General features: G+C 32.3%; 1 protein-coding gene and 2 long non-coding RNA genes across 5 annotated transcripts in view; 2 read left to right on the top strand and 1 right to left on the bottom strand.

Moving 5' to 3' along the window:
- The window catches only part of LOC125049028 (protein yippee-like), a 63,465-nt gene that overhangs the window by 27,477 nt on the left and 16,193 nt on the right, over positions 1–19,795 (bottom strand). Inside the window, exon 1 of one of the 3 annotated variants that reach the window (XM_047648028.1) lies at positions 7,275–7,398. The exons of 1 other annotated variant lie outside the window; for it this stretch is intronic. The gene's annotated coding sequence lies outside the window, so the exon portion shown is untranslated. Of the gene's footprint in view, positions 1–1,522; positions 1,810–7,274; positions 7,399–19,795 lie in introns of those variants that run through there. One more of the 3 variants, XM_047648027.1, reaches the window with a different exon arrangement.
- On the top strand, positions 13,231–13,499 carry LOC125049030. Its single transcript, XR_007116937.1, has 2 exons — positions 13,231–13,354; positions 13,442–13,499. It is a non-coding gene; the product is annotated as an uncharacterized LOC125049030 (long non-coding RNA).
- Positions 13,645–14,184, top strand: LOC125049029. Its single transcript, XR_007116936.1, has 3 exons — positions 13,645–13,860; positions 13,941–14,024; positions 14,097–14,184. It is a non-coding gene; the product is annotated as an uncharacterized LOC125049029 (long non-coding RNA).

Genomic DNA, 19,795 nt, shown 5'->3' with positions numbered 1-19,795 from the left:
TTTTTATTTCTACAAATACTGGAATCTGGCCAAATTGAAATATTTTGTTCTTATCTCCTTCATAACTGACTTTAATGCTATGCATTAAGGTCATAAATTCAAAGACAAAAGAGCAGTCTGTACTGTGATACTGTTAGAAGTTCCAGTTGTTGGCCCCTTTATACTCAGATTTAAATACTTAGTAAATTAACGTTTATCAGCTAGTGTTTGATATGTCACGGAAAGTAAAAACTAGTCGAGGGCTCGTTCGTAGTGATTCATCGAGATACAAATGTGGACATATTACATACAGTCCCGTTATGGCCTCACCAGACATACAAGGTACCGTACTCCAACGTAACTGTACTGACGACTAAAAGTCTTGCAAGTCTAACTGTAACTCCTCGCAGTATTCTTATATCACATCTCATATGTTTGTGGTAATTCAATTATTTTTTAAAAACTAAGAAAGACTTCAGACTTCATAATAATTATTGTATTAATATTCTTTATATATAGAATGCTTTTCGAAGTATATAAACTACTATTTTTATTAATCTAATAATTACGATCAGATGTATTATTCTCTATAACCTTAGGCTATCAGTTAAAAAAACAAAATAGTTTTATAAAATAACGGCGAGAAGTACAACAAAATAGGTAAGTTGTTATTTTTTTAAGTAGGACAAAATTTATTAAAATATAATAACAAGGAAAGCATAATGCCCTCGTCAAGGTGAAAGTTGAGCGAAAATCTTGAACTTGTCACGTTTCGAGGTCAGCGCAGCGGAGGTTATATTATGAAAAGAAATGTTTAAGGGGATTAATTTTCACTTTGTCACTCAATTAAGTTTTGATACGGCCTACTTACAACTGAAATTAGTTGAATGGTATCTTACCAGAAAAGTGCCAGTAATTTTAATACAAAAGATATTGAAAGAAGATTATCACAACACTACTCAAACTAGTTCTATACATTATTTTGTTTTTCATTTATGGGGTATAATGTCACAAAGCGCCAAACAGATAAAACACATTTCAAACTTATGCTAGCCCCAAAAGTATCCCTCTTTTTTGCGTCAGGGGCTCAAACAGCAATGAGTAAATAATGTGATGAATATACTTGTGAAAGTTAATGATTAACATTATGTTATTGTAATTAAGGGAAACGTTGAGTGTTTGTTGAATGATAATAATATTATCAAAAGTCCGAGTCACTTGATTGACAGTGCAATCACGATCAGATTGATCGCACTCCAACAAAGGTGAACAAATTCATACATCATCCGCAAAATGGAATAGAAAATTGTGATTAACTAAACATATACTTTTAAAAATTATAACGCCGTGTCAAATGGCTAGCTTTTTTGCAATGCAACGAAAATATAGTTATAGCTACAAGTTATAAACGAAGATAATTTATCGTCCAGTTTAAGATTAAGTTAATAGAAGAGGAAAACTAAACAAAACTAAAAATCAAACACTACATAACAACTACATAAGAAATAAAAATAACAATTGTTTTGAAACGTAAAGGAATTACCTTTTGGCAGTGTGGTAAAAGAGTTATTCTCGCTACGAGAAAAACAACTTTTAATGAAATCCGAATTGGTATTACGTTGTACTAAAATCACTGATAAACTATGAAAAATAGTTTTTGAATAAACACACGGAAATTTATAAGATTGAATTTGCTTTGAATTCAAGAGAACACGTCCGTAACGCGCGACGATCACTTGCGAACAAAACAAGAAGGCTAGGTTTGCTTGTCAACAAACAAAGAGGGTTCGCTCGCCGTCTGCGCAAGCGCATCGACGCCAAACTCCCACACGCGTGTGAATGGACACGTAAACATTGAGTAGCTTGACACACATTGAAGTACTAGTGCTAAATCAAGTTTCAAAGAAATAGACGGTAATTGCGCTGAATCCTCGCATTTTGATATCAGTGAAGGTCAGAGAACATTGAACGTTACAATAACAAACAGAGTAAGGATATATTTAAACATACTAATACGAAGCGAAATAAAATTATAAAGTTAGTGATGGACAATAATACATAATATAAGTGCGCAGTTGCGTATAATGTTTAGCTTAGTTTAGTTGAAACAAAAAAAAAAGTAAATGCGCAACACACGGATTCTTATCACGATGTCAATTACTACGCATCAAAACAATAACACATTTTCTTATCAATTTTATCGTCTGTTTACAATCATACAACGTGACTAGTATTCATAAATAAAAATTCTAGAAGTCAATGGTAATTAAGTCAAATACTCTAGTACACAGACTGCAACATTCATGTAAACTTAGATACATATTATTAAAATAAATAGTCTCTTCGTATATACATACAACTTTCATACATCTCATAATTTAATTGGTTAAATCATCAACACAAATCAAATTATTTCAGGCTTTTATTATAATTTCCAAGATATAATTTTTATTGGTTGTATGATATATGGTACACTCTGGTTCGTAGATAATAATACAAACATGTTGGCAAACAACTTTGTTTTTGCCCGTGAACCCGAAAATGCGTGAGGTAGAATTCTTTAACTCGTAGGTGGCAGCTGAGAATTGAATGCGTCAACAAAACTGACAAATCCAAATGAAATTTCCTGTTTAATTCTCTTTGTTGAAATTAGCAACGATTTTGTTGGTTTTATATTTATATATTAATTAACTCCATATATACTATTTTGGTCGTGTAGTTCACTAAGAATAGTACGCCTTCACGTTTGTATCTTAATTTATATTTTAAAATATACAAACCATACCATATTTCAATATTATATATTAAATTGTCCATTGAGAGACAAAAGAAGTATTTGTTTGCTTTATCGTTATCTGATGATAAAATAAATAAAAATAAAATGCCTATTTAGACAATCCTTAGTTGTAAGGACCTCTTTACTAATAAGGGCCCGCTCCACTATTTAAAATATGATTATTAATTGCACACTATTTTTTTAACGTAAAAAAAAAAAAATTAGATTAATGAATTAAAGATCATGTTGTTTAAGAAATTCTTATTTTGAATTAAAATTACTCGTATATTTACTTATTTTGGAAATACCTGTAAAATTACCGTTTTATAATAATACATTAACATACTGGTTGAACAATATTGTTTGCTTCGATGCTTGGTTCTTTATAACAAAATACGGCGTAGTACTTCTTGGTACGAGCAAAGTTAAATACATAAATGACCTTCACCTTTGTAATAAATAGAACTAGGGAAACACATAGTTTTAATGAAATTTCACTGAAAACGCTTTCAACCCACATAGAATTTGCGCTAAAGCGATTTATATATAGCTAACTTACACAGCGTTTCTAAAAAACGTGATAGCGAATTTCTAGTTTCGTAGTATCCTTTATTTAATCAGCTTTCGAAGAATTACGTTACCATACATCAATACTACGATTTAAAACATAGTTTTGTTTACTTTTCAGTATGTAATTATGGATTATATTTTTAGCAAAATGATGTGAACAAAACTAGAGAAAGCACACAAAGCCATTGAAATATTAAAAATTAAAAAGTTTTTTACTCGATACTAAAATACATATTATTTATAAGGGTTAGAGAAGTCGTTTTTTACTTATTATAATATAAATAAAGCGACAAAAACCCGAGTTTTTACTGAGTATCGCCTGTTTTTGCGGGTTTGCAATGTGATCGGACGTGAAACTAATTTTAATCAATTTTTTGTACGTAATTGAACAATGGAGTGACTGAAGCTAGCGACTCTGACTTATATAAATTATTTATTTATACTTCGATCAAATAAATAATTCATAATAAGAGTTTGATCCTCTAAAATACATCTCTATAAAATATCTAAACTTCGAAGGACCATGTTTGTCTATGTTTTACTATTCTTGTGTGTATATTGTTTAAATATTATTAATAATTTACTAAGTATAAGAAACAATTACTACACATAAAGAATTTAAAAGTTCGTAATACTTGTCAAAAGTGAAATTAACAACCCGCTCCGACTTATCCTGAATTTTTTAAATATATTTTGGATATAAATTTACTTAGACCAATCTTTTGGTGAAAGATTTTTTATCTTTTCGCTGTTTATTTGATTCAATACAAATCTTTCCTCTATATAATATTAGTATCAAAATCTATAAGTAGAAAAACAATTAAGAATTCGCATATTCTCCTTCAGGCTTAATGCAATAATCTATTTGATCGAAGTAAAAAGTTAAACATTTCAAGAGTCTTCGTGCAGCACAAATTGATCGGACATACCTCTATCCTTGACCAATTCGTATCTCATGGTACAATCATGCACCCAAGGTCCAGCTATCTAAAAGAATACAACGAAACCTGTTCACAGCGGCCTTGAATGACGTTACCCAGATTTATGTAGAATGGTAACTATTATTTACATTATATTTGTCGTAAGTAATATTCTATTAAATAATATTTTAGGCTACATCACGCGTACTATGGGTACGACGATTGAACAATATTTCTTGCTATTTACCAAGTGATACCATGAAATTAAAAGATGATGTATAAGCCAAGGCAGTACATTTTGCTCACCCTGGTTTTGCCAGATGCTGGCACTCTCTTCAGTATTTTAAAAGCATATCATTTATCCAATTAGCATTAATTTAAGCTTTTGTTGTACGCGAGTGATTAATATAGAGTGAAAATAAAATTCTCTATTATTTAAAGCATCCTGTTAAACCGTACAGATGAAGTGTATATACTTTAATTATTTCAATCTTGTCCTTCGTAGGCAATTAAAAATAGCAATAATATTTTAAATAAAATCAAAATAAATGTGAGACATACTTAATTGAACGCAATTTAATGGTAAAACAGTTACCATCCTACTGTGTAGACATATTTATAAGACGTAAAACTTATCAAGTAATTAAAAAAACACTATAAAAGTTTCTTGGTTCAATACAGTAATTTCTATAGTGAAGCTGTAGTAGGTATTATACTAGGCGCATAGGACTAAAGTTGAAAGTTACAATCAAGTAGGAACACGCTAACTTTTAATAGGTGAGTCTTGTAACTCAATTGAGAAAACACTTTTGCAAAGTGCATACAGCGCGGCTTTTGTTTATAGATTAGCAAAATATTATTTTCTATAGAACAGCGGTCAGTAGATTGGTAAGTAGTAGTCTAAGTCTCGGCTCTGAATCGTACGCTAATATCCGGACTCATATGAGAATTAATGTCTAGAAAGATGAGTATAAGATTTATCTTAAGTGAGAATGGTTTTTCAGACTTTTTAAATATTAATTTGTATTACCTGCTTTATACTTTCTTTTACTATTTTTAATTCCGGTACGCCAGCCCGCATGCCATTTGCTATTGTTCATTAAAGCAAAATAATTTACTCAGGCATTCGTTACTTGGAAAATACAGTTTTTCTAGAATTCCACTGGCAACGCGAGAAAATTCCTAGCTACGAATGAAATACGTAAAATGAATTTGAAGTAGATTATTTTTTCATACATTACATTACATTTTGTTGCTTGATATTTAATCAAGCAACAAAATAAGAATATAATTCGTTTACAAAGAATTTTGCAGATTTCAGTTGAATAGATTACTTATTTTTTGTTCTTACACGTTTTTTCATATGTGCATAGGATTTGGACAGGTTATTTTAATTTCCACTTTATTATTATACAAAAATAGCAGAAATTATATGTCACCAAAAAAAATCTTCTGTTATCTGCAGGAATTTGCTTAAATTTCTTTCCAAAAAATTTAAATATTCAAAGAATAATAACGGTAATTAAAATTTTGTGTATCAAAGTCAAAGTCAAATCATTTATTTCAATTAGACCACCTAAAATGGCACCTTTGAACGTCAAATCTATATATATAAAAGAAAGTCGTGTTTGTTACAACACTTATAACTCGAGAACGGCTGGACCGATTGCCATGGTTTTTGATTTGTTGGATTTGTTTCCGTCCCGAATAGCAGAATAAGCAATAAAATATCGGATAAGTTATCGAATAATAATAAATAAATTAATTAATTTTACGAATGCAAAAACCATATGGTGCCATTTGTTGACAAAACTACGCATCATTTTACGTCGAATTCGTGTCAGTTCAAGAAATTCCGATCTTGAGGTGAATGAGGAGATGCATAACCATGCTTTGATCCTGATCAAAAGATGTTGGATATCAGAAAGTGCTTAACATGCAGTATATTGACGCTAGAGAGAAGATGCCTAATGTGTAAAACTGCCATTCTTCTTTCGCAATGGCAAGCAATAAACATTTCTGTATTTGCAAAAGAGTTGTATTAATGTAATACTTAACATTAATGAAATCCTAAAATAAGTTAAATTAAAGTAACAACGATATTATAAGGTTGTAGGGCGGAACGAAGTTAGCCAGGTCAGCTAGTAAAATATAAAGAAGATTCTAGTTGCCCCTTCCAAACGGTAGTTTCGTGTGGAGAAGAATGGGCAAGAAACTCCACACTTTTAAAATAGGTTAACAATATTTTGTTTACATTAGTTAAATAATTATATGTGAAGACAATGTACTCTTAGAATAAAACTACTATACTAAAAAAGTTAGTATACATGTTCCTCAAAAGGGTAATTCATCAAAAACACTGAACCAACCTAAATGCTTATGGACAATGTGCTAGACTGTCCTCCTAATAGCGCGCCTGTACCCGTAATACTGAAAACTGGGATGGGCAGCAAGCGAGTAATAACAAATACTTATTACCTTTACCACTGACGCCACAAACAACCACAAAGGCTGGTCCTAACTAATGTTTATTAAATCGATCGCTTGTGACGTCAATAATACAAAAACATAGATAATATAATGAAAGCGCCAGGCTAGTCTGGCTTAACTGATATTGCATTGGAAAATAATCTTTATAATCTGCTATTTGTTGAATGTGGCTTTGTACGGTAAAGCGTTTTCTTTATATCGCCACTATGCATATGCGATTACCTTAATAATCGAAATTTGTTTATGAATTTGAATACAAGAAAACACCTTTTGTACTCTAAAATATAAAATAAAATAAAAATCTAATCTCTCCAAAACTTATTTGTTTATCTATATTAAATGGTAGCATGAGGGACAAAGGAATCTCTATACCTAGTTGAACATTTTCCAAAACGAGTTTAATAACTATATACAAGTCATGATCGATGTATTTTAATACATGTGTAGAGTATATCAAAAATACAGCTACCTATTTTATACTTCATAGATAACTCACTGCAAGTAATGTCAACAGAGACAACTCAAAAGAATGTAAATACCTTTTATTGTCAGGGGCTATGCAATCCAAAATGGGCAACTCGCACGAAAAACTTTAACGCGTCGTATTTTGAAAACACGGGCGTCCTCTACCAAGTGTGGTTTGAGCTCGACTGGCTGCAGTGTGAAATGCAAGTGAACTACAAAGAAATGCATCCATGCTACCTATAGGTACAGACTTATCTGTACACAGACGGAACTATTCCAAGTACCTTCCGACTAGACACATAAAAATTGCAATAACATTTTATACTCTCTTAAACTTCGTAGACGTTGTACATAGTGCTTTCGAGTTTAGTGCCTGATTGGTTTAGTTTAACCAGCTCTTTCTGACGTAAAAAATTACGAAAACACGATTTAACGCTAGCATAAAATAACTTTCTAAATTGCATTTTTATATTTACAATAAGAAAACGTAGATTAAATAAATCCATATAAAAGATGAATACACCATCTGTGGTTTATAGATAAGTAATACGCAATACCTTTAATAATACGCTTGTTGAATAACTGAAGTAGGACATCAATATTTTAACACTAGAAAATATATGATAGTAGTAGATTGTCCTAGTTAGAAAAGTTAGCATATTAGAAAATTCAATGTATGCTAATACCATATTAAACTAGAATTTTATTTATTGGCACACAAACGAAGGGTATAGACAAGTGTAGAGTATATAAGACGGACTGCAGTCTCGCAAAATAGCAAGTCAACGTACCGGTCGCAAGCAAAGTGGCGATGACCCGAGTGGTACCAATTTTAACTCCTATTTACTTTGCAATTTGTAAGTCGTAAACATGATCCTCTTAAAAGATTAGTTTTTAATTTATTTTTAATATATTTAAAATATTAAGACGGCGACAACATGGATTTGAAGGGGGAAGAAAATTCCTATGATTTCGGTATAGTATGTCTTAAACTTCGATCGCCCCATGTTTTTCTCTTCTGTAACCGATTTCATAATTCCCGAGGTACTTTATCAATTCGACTACTGGTCACTGTTAATCTTGTTGCGTTTTACAAATTAAATATGTACATACACATCTAAACACATAGTTTATTTTATTGCTCAACTTATAGTAAGATTTTAACTTACTTTAAAAAAAGAACATAATATTTAGATACTAAAAATATTCATAAAATATAATTAGTAATTACGTAAATCCTCACGGTCAGTTTAAAACCGCGCTAATAGATCACAAACACCCTGACACAGAAATAAAATATCGAATGTAATGCGGTGAACGCGCTCATTGGCCGTAATAAGTACACCTACGTCTTTATTATAGGGTTACTACTCGTTAAAAATTACCCCGGGAAAAATAAGTGAAACCTCACAAATCTAGATGTCAAGTGTCATCTGTCAAAATTTATCACCAGCTCTCTAAAAATTGGGGGGAAAGTTTTAAATTGTTATGTTTGTTAGCTCTTGTTACTGTGCAGTAAGTGTTTATTTTATGTTTTGTCATTGTTTTTTTTTATATTAATATTTATTTATCATAAATTATGTATTTATATAATTATGTAAAATCTTTTAAAAAGGTAAGTATGAATGAATATAAGTTATCGTCTTCAGAGTGAATTTTATTATATAATAGTTGGAAGATACTGAATATAAGCCTATATATTTCCTAAAAAGGAAAGAAATCTAGTTTTGATATACCAGATATAATATAATCAAATCTATCACTACTAGACATTCAATCGATTTGTCAACAGTATGAAAATTACTGGAAAATTTCGTTTTATGCAAATGACAACAATTTCCGTCGTTAACCCAAAAATGCGATGCTTAATTATTTTAATAGAACCAAATGTATTTGTCATAGATACACTACAGATAAACATAAATAAAATAAATAATACGTCTTTGTAGTACAAGTCGATTATATAATTATAAATCTTTTAGTAAAGAAACAAGCATAGAATAAGTAGTAACATCGATTTAATATTCACAATGAAGCGTGTTGTCAATCGTGTCAAACACACAGTTAATGTAAAAATAGGTTCATTTTGTACGTCATAACTTTTGTAGCAAGAATAATGTTCTGAAGTATTAAATCATTATTTATAATTTGTGTTTTGTTGAAGGAGACCTTTCTAAGAAGACAATTTCAGCCTAGAAAACCTGGTGTTATAAATCGCAATACATTATTTCAAGCATAGTAAATACAAGAAGAAATTACAGATTAATCTATTAAGTGTAGGTTTCAGTCTAGACTTTCCTAATGAAATCTCCCAACACTTGCAATTTGCATGTATCCAGAAGACTGGTTTATACGTAACCAATTTATTGCGTAATTTACTTATCTTGCTTTTTCTATTAATGGAGATTAGTTAAAGATTCCTAGCAATAAAAACGTTTTAATTTTCTTAGGTTTAAAACATTGAATGAAAATAATAAAAAAAAAATACCTGTGTAAAACCGACCCAGCCCTGCGAAGAAAAGTTGTATCAATTGTAAAAAAGGTCGGCAACGTACTCCCGCGCCTGCCAGGCTGCGAGTGTTAACTTTAATATCGAATACTAACGGCTTACGAGATAGGTTACATAATGTCAATAGAAACCTAAGAATTTTCCTGAGCTCTTGCTTGGCATAAACTCAGTGAAATGAATTCTTAGCTCGGAGAGACGATACATTCAAAACCTGACTGAGCAAGAACTCTAAGTGAGTTGAGCGAGAGTGAGTTGGGCGTAAGCAATGCTTTATACGCCTTATGGCCGTTTAAGAAAAGAGAGACTAAGACCTACAACGCACTAGCGGCTGGCCGCAATGCGGTGTGCCGCTGCGGCGGGCCGCACATCGATTATTATATGAAACCGCACGATAACAACGCACTGACTTGCGGTCAACCGTCAACCGCTCCGGTTGATCTGGAGCTCCGGCGAGCCGCACCGGTTGAATGATGCGGCGCGCCGCGTCCCCTCCACGCACTCGGCGCGGTTAGCCGTCCTACCTACGTCATCACATATAATTATTTAACAAATGTAAACAAAATATTGTAAACCTATTTTAAAAGAGTAAAAAATAAAAAAATAAAATATGTTTATTATGGAACATAAGATACATGTATCACTTATTCCACGTCATTAAATTTGAATTTGTAATATTTCAAGAAGCACTGACGAGTGACGATTGCGGCAGACCGCAATAGGACCGCAATAGGGACGGTTAGCCGGAATACGGCAGGCCGCTACGGCGGACCGTATATACCGCGGCCCGCCGCAGCGGCACACCGCATTGCGGCCAGCCGCTAGTGCGTTGTAGGCCTAAGACCTACAACGCACTAGCGGCTGGCCGTAATGCGGTGTGCCGCTGCGGTGTGCCGCTGCGGCGGGCCGCACATCGATTATTACATGAAACCGCACGATAACAACGCACTGACTTGCGGTCAACCGTCAACCGCTCCGGTTGATCTGGAGCTGCGGCGAGCCGCACCGGTTGAATGATGCGGCGCGCCGCGTCCCTCCACGCACTCGGCGCGGTTAGCCGCAAATACCACGTCCTACCCGCCTCAGTCATCGCTTGTTCCTTGCGCTAGACACTACGCAGAGATTTTTTGACGATATTTTCTACGATTATATAAATAAATAACTGCCGCAACTTCTTCAACGTCCATCATGCGCAATATTTCAAGAAGCACTTGACGAGTGACGATTGCGGCAGACCGCAATAGGACCGCAATAGGGACGGTTAGCCGGAATACGGCATGCCGCTACGGCATACCGTATATACCGCGGCCTACTGCAGCGGCACGCCGCATCACGGCCAGCCCCTAGTGCGTTGTAAGCCTAATTGATGCAACGACGGCCGTGTGTGGTATATAATAAATAGAGTCGACACTTAAACTGACTTCATATTGTCAAAGCCAAATTCGTTTTTCAAAGAAGTAAAATTTAGCGCTACCTGCGTCGGGCGGTGGGAGCACTTAAGCTAGCTTCCTGCCCGTTGTCCTCTGTTCTATGTAAATAATTAAGAAAATGAGACAATTTTGTATAAGTACCTTTATCGAAACTTACTACTAACAACACTATTGGAATAGTACGCATAAACTTGTTTTGGCAAAGTTTTACATAGTCTAAACATGACTACAGTTCGACAACTTAAAACTCAGCTGCAAGCGAAAGTTTAACGATGCAATATGTAATTTAATAATTTAAATATTAACTTGTACAAAACCCGTTTATACGACATTTATTATTCAGTTTTTTTATTGATCTATATACTTTCATATTATAAAGAGGTGAAGTTTGTGAACCTGTAGGGAATAATCTCTGGATCTACTGAACCGATTTTCAATATTCTTATACAATAGAAAGGCACGATTGGTTAAAGAATATCACTATAATAATATTAACCATAAAGTAATATTATTTTTTCATGGTAGTCGGATTTGCACAGTTAGATAAATATTTTTCTAAAGGTTTAAGGGTCACGGTACCCGTGAGCAGCCGATGTGGTCGCTATTACATATTATAAAATGAAGTCCTCCGGCCGCATATGTAATCAAAGCAATAAACTCAAAAATATTTTTTCTACGATTCCTGAAGAGGTTGAAGTTTAAGTGTATTTAGTGCAGTTTTATGTTTAATTGACTGAAATATAACGATTATCGATAAGATCCATGCAGGTAAAGCTGCAAACGGAAGCTTTATTAATAAAAGTACGCATATTCAATTTCAGCTTTTTGTATTATAGCTAAAATGAACAATAACAAAAGTAATACCACTCAATATCGATAACGTAATAACTGTAATAATAAAGGCCATTGAAAACATTAAATGTCACAAAGTAAACAAAGAAATATAATCACATATAAATACAGCGATCGCGTGAGAACTAGGATTTATATGATAACGCAATAAACTACTACATATTTTTAAATGTATTGAAAAACTGTTACCGTATTACAATACGAATAAAATAACATTTTGAAATCTATGCCTGTGATAGTGCCTAATTTTATAGTTGAATTTACGTAATATGAGTATCAAATTTGAGATCAAATACATAAGTGCCGCATCTTAAATTAAATATTTTAACTGTACTTCGTTTTTTATGTAAAATAGTAGTAGTAGTTTCGTTTAAACTTTAAATTGTCAATACCAAGTAGAGTATAGGATTACTAAGCCAGATATACTCTTCAGAGTTCAGACCTACAAATAATATAAATACTACCGACATTGTTCCTACAATTTGTAGCACAGTGAACTTTAAATCAGGGAGAATTAAACAACCAATATTGCTGTTGATTGTGGTACCTAAAGAAGAAGTTGTGGCGTTATTGTAAGTCACAAAAACTATTTTCTTTACACTGGAATCGTTAACAGAAAAGACGGGGTTATATATCATATCTATGATATGTAGTCCAAGCATTTTAGAAAAAATGAAATATACTATTGTAGTCTTTGCTGAACACAATATGTATCAGACAACGGGCAATTCCTTATCAGGACTTGGAACATAATTGCAATAATAGTGCTAATAGCAGTAAATTTCAAGAGGATTTACATGCTTAGCCTGAAGCTTATTATATTGTTATACAAACATATTATAAAGCTGTACAATAATATGGATTATAGACATTATATAGGTACCTAGGGACTCGTGTATAAGACGTCATTATTAATGACTTATAATAAATTATTATGGGTACATTATTATTGTGAAGAATATATGCGCTAGTTATAGGTTCAAGAATGTCATTTATGATATTTAAATAAAATTAAACTTTTAAAGATGACCACGCACGCTGTAAAGCACGCGAAACGTCGGATAAATTTAAAATTATGTTAAATAATTGTAAATTTATAATAATACATAACTTTAATCCGTTAAAAACAGTTTTTTCTTTAAATGTGTAAAGGTTATGTCAATCAAAGACAATATTAAAATTAAACTATTTTTTAGTTATATTTAATGCTTCAGATAATATTTTATTTATTTTTAGCAGCTTCTATCAAGAAAGCCTGTGAATTTATGTCCGTCCGCAAGTCTGAAGCAGTTTCAGACTGTACTGCCCACGTGATGCCGTCATTTCATGATTAGGTGCACATTATTGATGGGTTGATGCATTTGAGGTACTTGAACCTGTCACGGAAGGGTTAATAAAATGATTCATTACTGCAGAGTGGCCTGAGATCTAATTTCGTTTTGTTTTATATTAGGGACTCGTTGTTATCTCACGCGGCTGAAATGGGGACGAAATACACGTTTCAAAAGACAGCATTTGTTTTTTATTTGGTTTTATAATTTAATAAGCATTGGCTACAGATGAAGAAAGGTTTCATTTCATAATTTCAAATCCTTAATAAAATAATTCATTCAATTATATTTTTTTATTTTGACTTACAACCATCCATATACATATACGGTCTTACTAATAAAAAATCACTATACATGCGTTATAACAAGGTGATAGTAATTCAGTGAATAGAGCTTGTACAGGGCATAAACACCTCTTTGACCAATAATCGATGTGTATTGGTTGAATAACAAAACGACGCTTATTTATTGTTACCCTGGCAACCCGCCGTGTTTGATTGACGTTTGATTTAATAATTCTGATACAACTCATAATTCTAATGTAAGTTGTATTTATTTTATCAACCAAAGCAATTATATACACATTTACTTAATATACTAATAACATTTTATTATTTGCAGCTAATAGAAACTCCAAAACCTCAGACAAAGAGGACTAGAATTTTACATAAAAAGCCGCGTTCTGCAGTACAAAAGTTAGAAGAGGTTAGTGTCAATGTGATAGAGAAAGGACTATTTCATTCAAAACCCCTCAACGATCATACTTAAATTTTTTAGGCATCTCAAATAGTGGAAAGTGCCAAACTTCGCAACACGGTAGTGTTCCAGTATTTCCAGGAAGAGCACGAAACAAAACAAAGGCAGATGGTTGAAACACATGAGCTCAAACAGAAGCAACTTGTCGAAGCTCACGAAAGGGCTAGACAGAAGCATCTTCTAAGACTCAAATTGTTACAGCAGCAATTAAATAAATAATTATATACTTATAAAAAAACGAAACCTAAAAAAAATAAAACCCCTGTTTTAAATGAAATATAACTTTTTATTTATTTCAAGTCCTTAACTATCCACACCTATGTAAATAAAACAGCCTTAAAAATATGTTTCAATAAAAGCAGCTCTAGCAGCTTGGCCAGCCAGATTGCTTGGGGGCGTCTAGGTTGGCCTTGGTTCTTCTGGAGCATTCTCAGTGTCATCATACGTAACATCCAGGTCTTCTTTGATATCAATAGCAATATTGTGGAGGATTGCCAGTGCTACTATATATAATTTGGCATTTTCTAATGACACTGAGAAGCCACGAAGAAGACACCTAAATCGAAAACCCTCCACCTCTAGTACTCTTTTCGACATCAGCTCGCACTATGTCACAGATCTTCATAACATACTTCTTTGAAAAGCGGTATTTTCTTTTGAAATCGCCATGCGAAAGTAATAACGGATTGCACCGAGTTTGGTATGTTTAGACTTTCCTTGGAGGCGGCAAATCTTCAATCGTATGTATTAGCTGCATATCAATATTATCTAAATCTTCCATTTGATCTATAAAATCTATTTTCAACAAACACAAATACCTACTAACTTAAATCTTTCCTTGAACTAAACAGTCAAAAAATGCTGTCAAACGCGAAATCAGATAAAATTACGCAATTTTTGTCTTATACACCCGTTAAACTAGGCCTCTGCGTTGTATAAGCATTGTACAAGTCTTCATACAAACCAGACACTTGTTATAACAGCAGTATACATCAACCTTGTCAATTCAGGAATTATTAGTAACATTTTTCTTATAACAGGCTTATACGATGTGCATAAATCTTTATTAGTAAGACCGATATTGTTTAAATACTGGTTTAGTTAATTTACCTTCATATAGAGTATAAACAGGTGCAAGCAGATAGCCTATAGCGTACAGACCCAGCTAAAAAATACCACTATACCAAATGATTATTGTTTCTATGCGGGTATTTAACACATTTCCGTATGGTAAGAGAAAGATCGTGAGAAAAATGAGATTTCTTTGAGCCAAAAAACTATTTGACTTGAATATTTAGGTATACATGGGGGATCGTCTACTGGCCTAAAGAAAAACAGTCCATACATAATAAAAGTGTGCTCTAAGCACGATTGGGGTTTTACTACTATATGTCTTCATATAAGTGTTATGTTTACTTTAATGTATAGTATTTATTATAGTTATAGATGTAAGAAAAAACATTATAAAAAATACGAGACTTTATATGTATAAAATTACAAGATATATGAGAGCATAATAGAATAACAATACAATTGATATGAGGACCCTGATTTAGCACAACAAATATTTTCTCGTGAAAAATCAATTTTGTTCAGACAAAATATACTAAATTGCAAGCAATTCCTTTGTCTGTAGCCAGTCGCCGACGGAATCTGACGAATCTCCAACGTTATGGTACCCCGAGACAACAAAGGAACTCAACAAGTGCAGACGCCAGGGTGTAACCAGGAAATCGGAGGGACCCCACCAACAGGGTTGGCAAATTTATAACCACTATTCAATTCATTATTAAAAATAATACTCATTATTATATAAAGACACACTGCCACAGGGACTTTTTTAATTTGTTTTAATTATTTTTATTACTACCTACATAAGGTTAAGTAAACTGTAAATACTATATATTTGATTGTTATAGTTATTTTATTTATATATTAAGTTATTTTATATTATTATCGTTAGTTTTAATTTTATAAAATATATAAGAAAGACAAAATCATGATAATTTGTTGTTTGGTACATTTGATGTAGTGAACATTAAAAAAAACTTAAATAACAATTAGGTTAGGACACATTCAAAAAAAAAATCATACATCCCATGCATTCCTATACCTACAACAAAAATTTGTTGGAAATAAATAATAGAAAAATACCGTTTTTAAGTCTACTTTGTCACTGGCTAAAGTATAAAAGTCTTGTCTAGTATTCACAATAATGCAAACTATCATCATTAAAAAGTTTCGCGCCCATCAGTCATATACCAATGACCATGTGACGAATAGGCATCCTTCTAGGAACATGTATCTTGATTTACAAAATAAAATAATAATCTATATAATTTTTATTACAAATACATCTGTGGACCTTACATATGTTAATAGTCCGTTAGATAAGGGGTGTAATTTTGTGATGAGGCAACCCTACGTTTAAAGGATACCCTCCCGGGGAGGTAGACGGGAATGCTAGTGGCAATCATTTGTAGTGTCTGCGCTCTCTATTACGTATAAAATATAGATGCAGTGTTGTGACGGCGGTGTATTTTTAATTAAATAAAATTATTCGGCGTCTTCTATTTAACAAAAACTGGATTAAAATAGATATCATCTATGCAATGTTAAATGTATTCATAAGTAACTGTAACTTGTAATTTTTATAAAATCATGAAATGTAGTTCTTCACTAACACTTTGCATGTCTCATATTTAAGTAACTACCTCAGGTGGCGTTAAAACGATTTAAAAATCTAACACATGAAGATATTTAAAAGAAATTGTAATTTCTAAATGTGCGATTTCATGATGCTGCTATTAAACTGAGTAATTTAACGGAATAATAACAAAAGAAAATCAACAATTAGAAAGTTCATTCTTTGTATATAAATGCGCAATAGCCTCGATAATCTTATACTATGTATATCTGAAGATTACTTAAAAGAACTAGATATTATATACAAGTTCTTAACTAAGTCGTTTAGAAAGCAAATGCTTTCGTTAGGTCTTCTTAGTTCTCGGAAAAAAAAGTCATATTATCTAATCTAATGTAGTAGGATAATATACTCGGAAGATTATTCTTCTTTAAGAAGACATTTTCATGTTTATTTTTATATGGCAGATTGTGAGAATTTTTATAATTAATCAATCTGATTGTACTACTTTCTTTGCAAATAAACGATTTATTTTTATTATTATTAGAATTAAGAAGAATGTAGTAGATATGTTGCTCTACTACATTCCTCTTAATTATCTTAATTAATCTCGTAAGATAATATTACGTTTCAAATATAAATATAATTAGGACAAATTATGTGCATTGTGTATTTTTCTTATACTGTGAAGTCGCACTCAAGTCAAAGGCAGATGAAATGCGAATGAACCCTGATATATTATTTAGAGCCGGTTTATGACCTGACCCAACCTCGAAATTATTGTCCTGATATTACGTCATCACGATAATGTTCATACTTAATTTCTAAAATAGTATAATAGCTGTAAAATAGTACAGATGTCTTGGGTTAATCGCCGGCGGGAGAAATATGTTTTGGGTTGACTAATTATTAGAATATTGTTTCTTAACACTGGTTGGACCCTACCAGAACCGTTCAAGATTTTATACATATAAATAAATAATAAAACTTTATTACACATAATAAAAAAGGATGTATAGTTAAAAGAGAAAGTGCTAGAACACTAGGATTCCGTGTCGTGGGCAGCTAGTCTCTTCTATTTTACATATTAATGATTTCACGTAAAATATATTTATAATTAAACTACTGTTGCAGAAGAATACAATTCAGCATAGGACAGGTTGAGAAGATTTTGCTTAAATCTGAATGTATACAATTTTGAATGGATAGTGAAAATTTTGTTTTATGAATATAGTTAAAGATGTAACGGGCTCTGTAAGAGAAAAATCGCGTTTTTTTGGGTAGCTTACACGTAGGTTTGCGTTGTATATTATGTGGTGTGGTCGGTATTTGGTTTCAAAAAAGCCGGCATATTGCCATTAAGTATAGTTGTCTAACCGTTAGAAATTTTATTTCATTGTTCAATTTTGAAAGTGGGTAGCAAAAAGGTTTATTGGTTGGTTGGATTGTTTAAAATATTAGCTTATATATTTGATAATTTGATCAAAGATTATTCTATTCACAATCTTAAATTAAAAAATATACTTTCATTATATTAACCAACAAGTATAATAGTATGGTTTAAGTACAGATTACACACGTATTATTTTGGAAATAGACGGCGCTATGAAATGTAATAGAGTTCTCGCAATACAATTATAATTATGAATTAACATAATAATCCAGTGGCGCTACGACTCTTTATGGGTATCTGCAGATAGCCTCCGTTTCTTTGTTCGTTTTTGTTTTATAGAGAAGTGGGTGATCAGCCGATCAGACATGCCGATTTCCTCACGATATTTTTTCTTCGCCGTACAAGCGTTACATTAATGCAAAGTCTGAGTAACATGTAACGCTTGTCGGAAATCGAACCTACGACTTTAGGGATGGGAGTTGCACGCGAAAGCCACTAGGCCAACACTGCTTATACGATGCTACTATAACGATGAGGTATATATATAAAAAAAATCTTTTTTTATACATAGGGTGCGAGATTTGTTTACAAGTTTTTGATTTATCATTAATCACAATTTATTTCATAAAACAGTTGCTTTAATCGACTCATAACAATAGCCATTACGTGGATATGCTCTTTTGTAAGAAAAATTGGAGCGAATAAATATTATATGAATTTATTGACAGTTGGATTTATTGTTGAGCAATATTTTATTCTTTAATATTAACAATTCATTCCATGAATCCGGGGCGAGGTCATATGAAGCACTTACAAATAATTTTAACGGTTTAGCCTCGGGTTATTAGGACATTTGAAAAATGATAATCTTTTCAATAAAACGTATTATCTAATTTATTACACAAAAATACGAATAGCGAATAGGTTACTGGACTCTGGACGGAATGTCCAACAACGACAATTGAAATTTAATTTGGTATTTATTTCCCCGAATCATCAATGGTGTTACTACTATACAATTACTTAGAGAAAAAGCATCCTTATAGCCACTGTAAACTGTAAATATTTAACTTTCACCAAAACGTAATGTTAACCCCTTTCCTTAATACATATATCACGATTTAATTAGTATTCAATGTATGAGGTAAAGCGAGATCTTTTTAAAGAAAAATCAAGCCAAAAGACAATGGATTTCAAGTTCCTCTTCCCAGCAGAAACGAGGTCAAAACTGCAGCCGTGGTTGGTGTCATCGAAGAAAGCATTGACCTATATTTACATAACACTTGACTTTGTTTTTCCTGCATCTATTTTAAAACATAACAGAAATATCTGCAATCGATTTATGACGCGGTACTTGATATTATTGATCTGCAAATCTTGTTTAGCACCTGTTCTATTTCAGCTTTATGAACGTTTTGATTGCTTGTTTATTTCCTGATCCAAATAAAAGGTTATTTCAAAATGTAAACAACTCTCACATCCAAATAACAGCGTTGCAACATTTTTATACAAATGCGAGCGAAATAAGGGCAAACCTCTGATAATAATCAAACAGATTATCACCATACATTTTTGAATACCTTCATAAGGTTTTTCTAATGAGCTAACAGCCATTAAAATGAGGTCGGGTATTAGTTTACAACAATGTTTGTTTTCATTCGCTCCTGCACCAGCAAACCGATA

This window comes from Pieris napi, chromosome 4, assembly GCF_905475465.1.
Source record: "Pieris napi chromosome 4, ilPieNapi1.2, whole genome shotgun sequence".
Taxonomy (NCBI): domain Eukaryota; kingdom Metazoa; phylum Arthropoda; class Insecta; order Lepidoptera; family Pieridae; genus Pieris; species Pieris napi.
The sequence above is the reverse complement of the archived record's forward strand: the minus strand, read 5'-3'. Positions and strand labels throughout refer to the sequence as shown.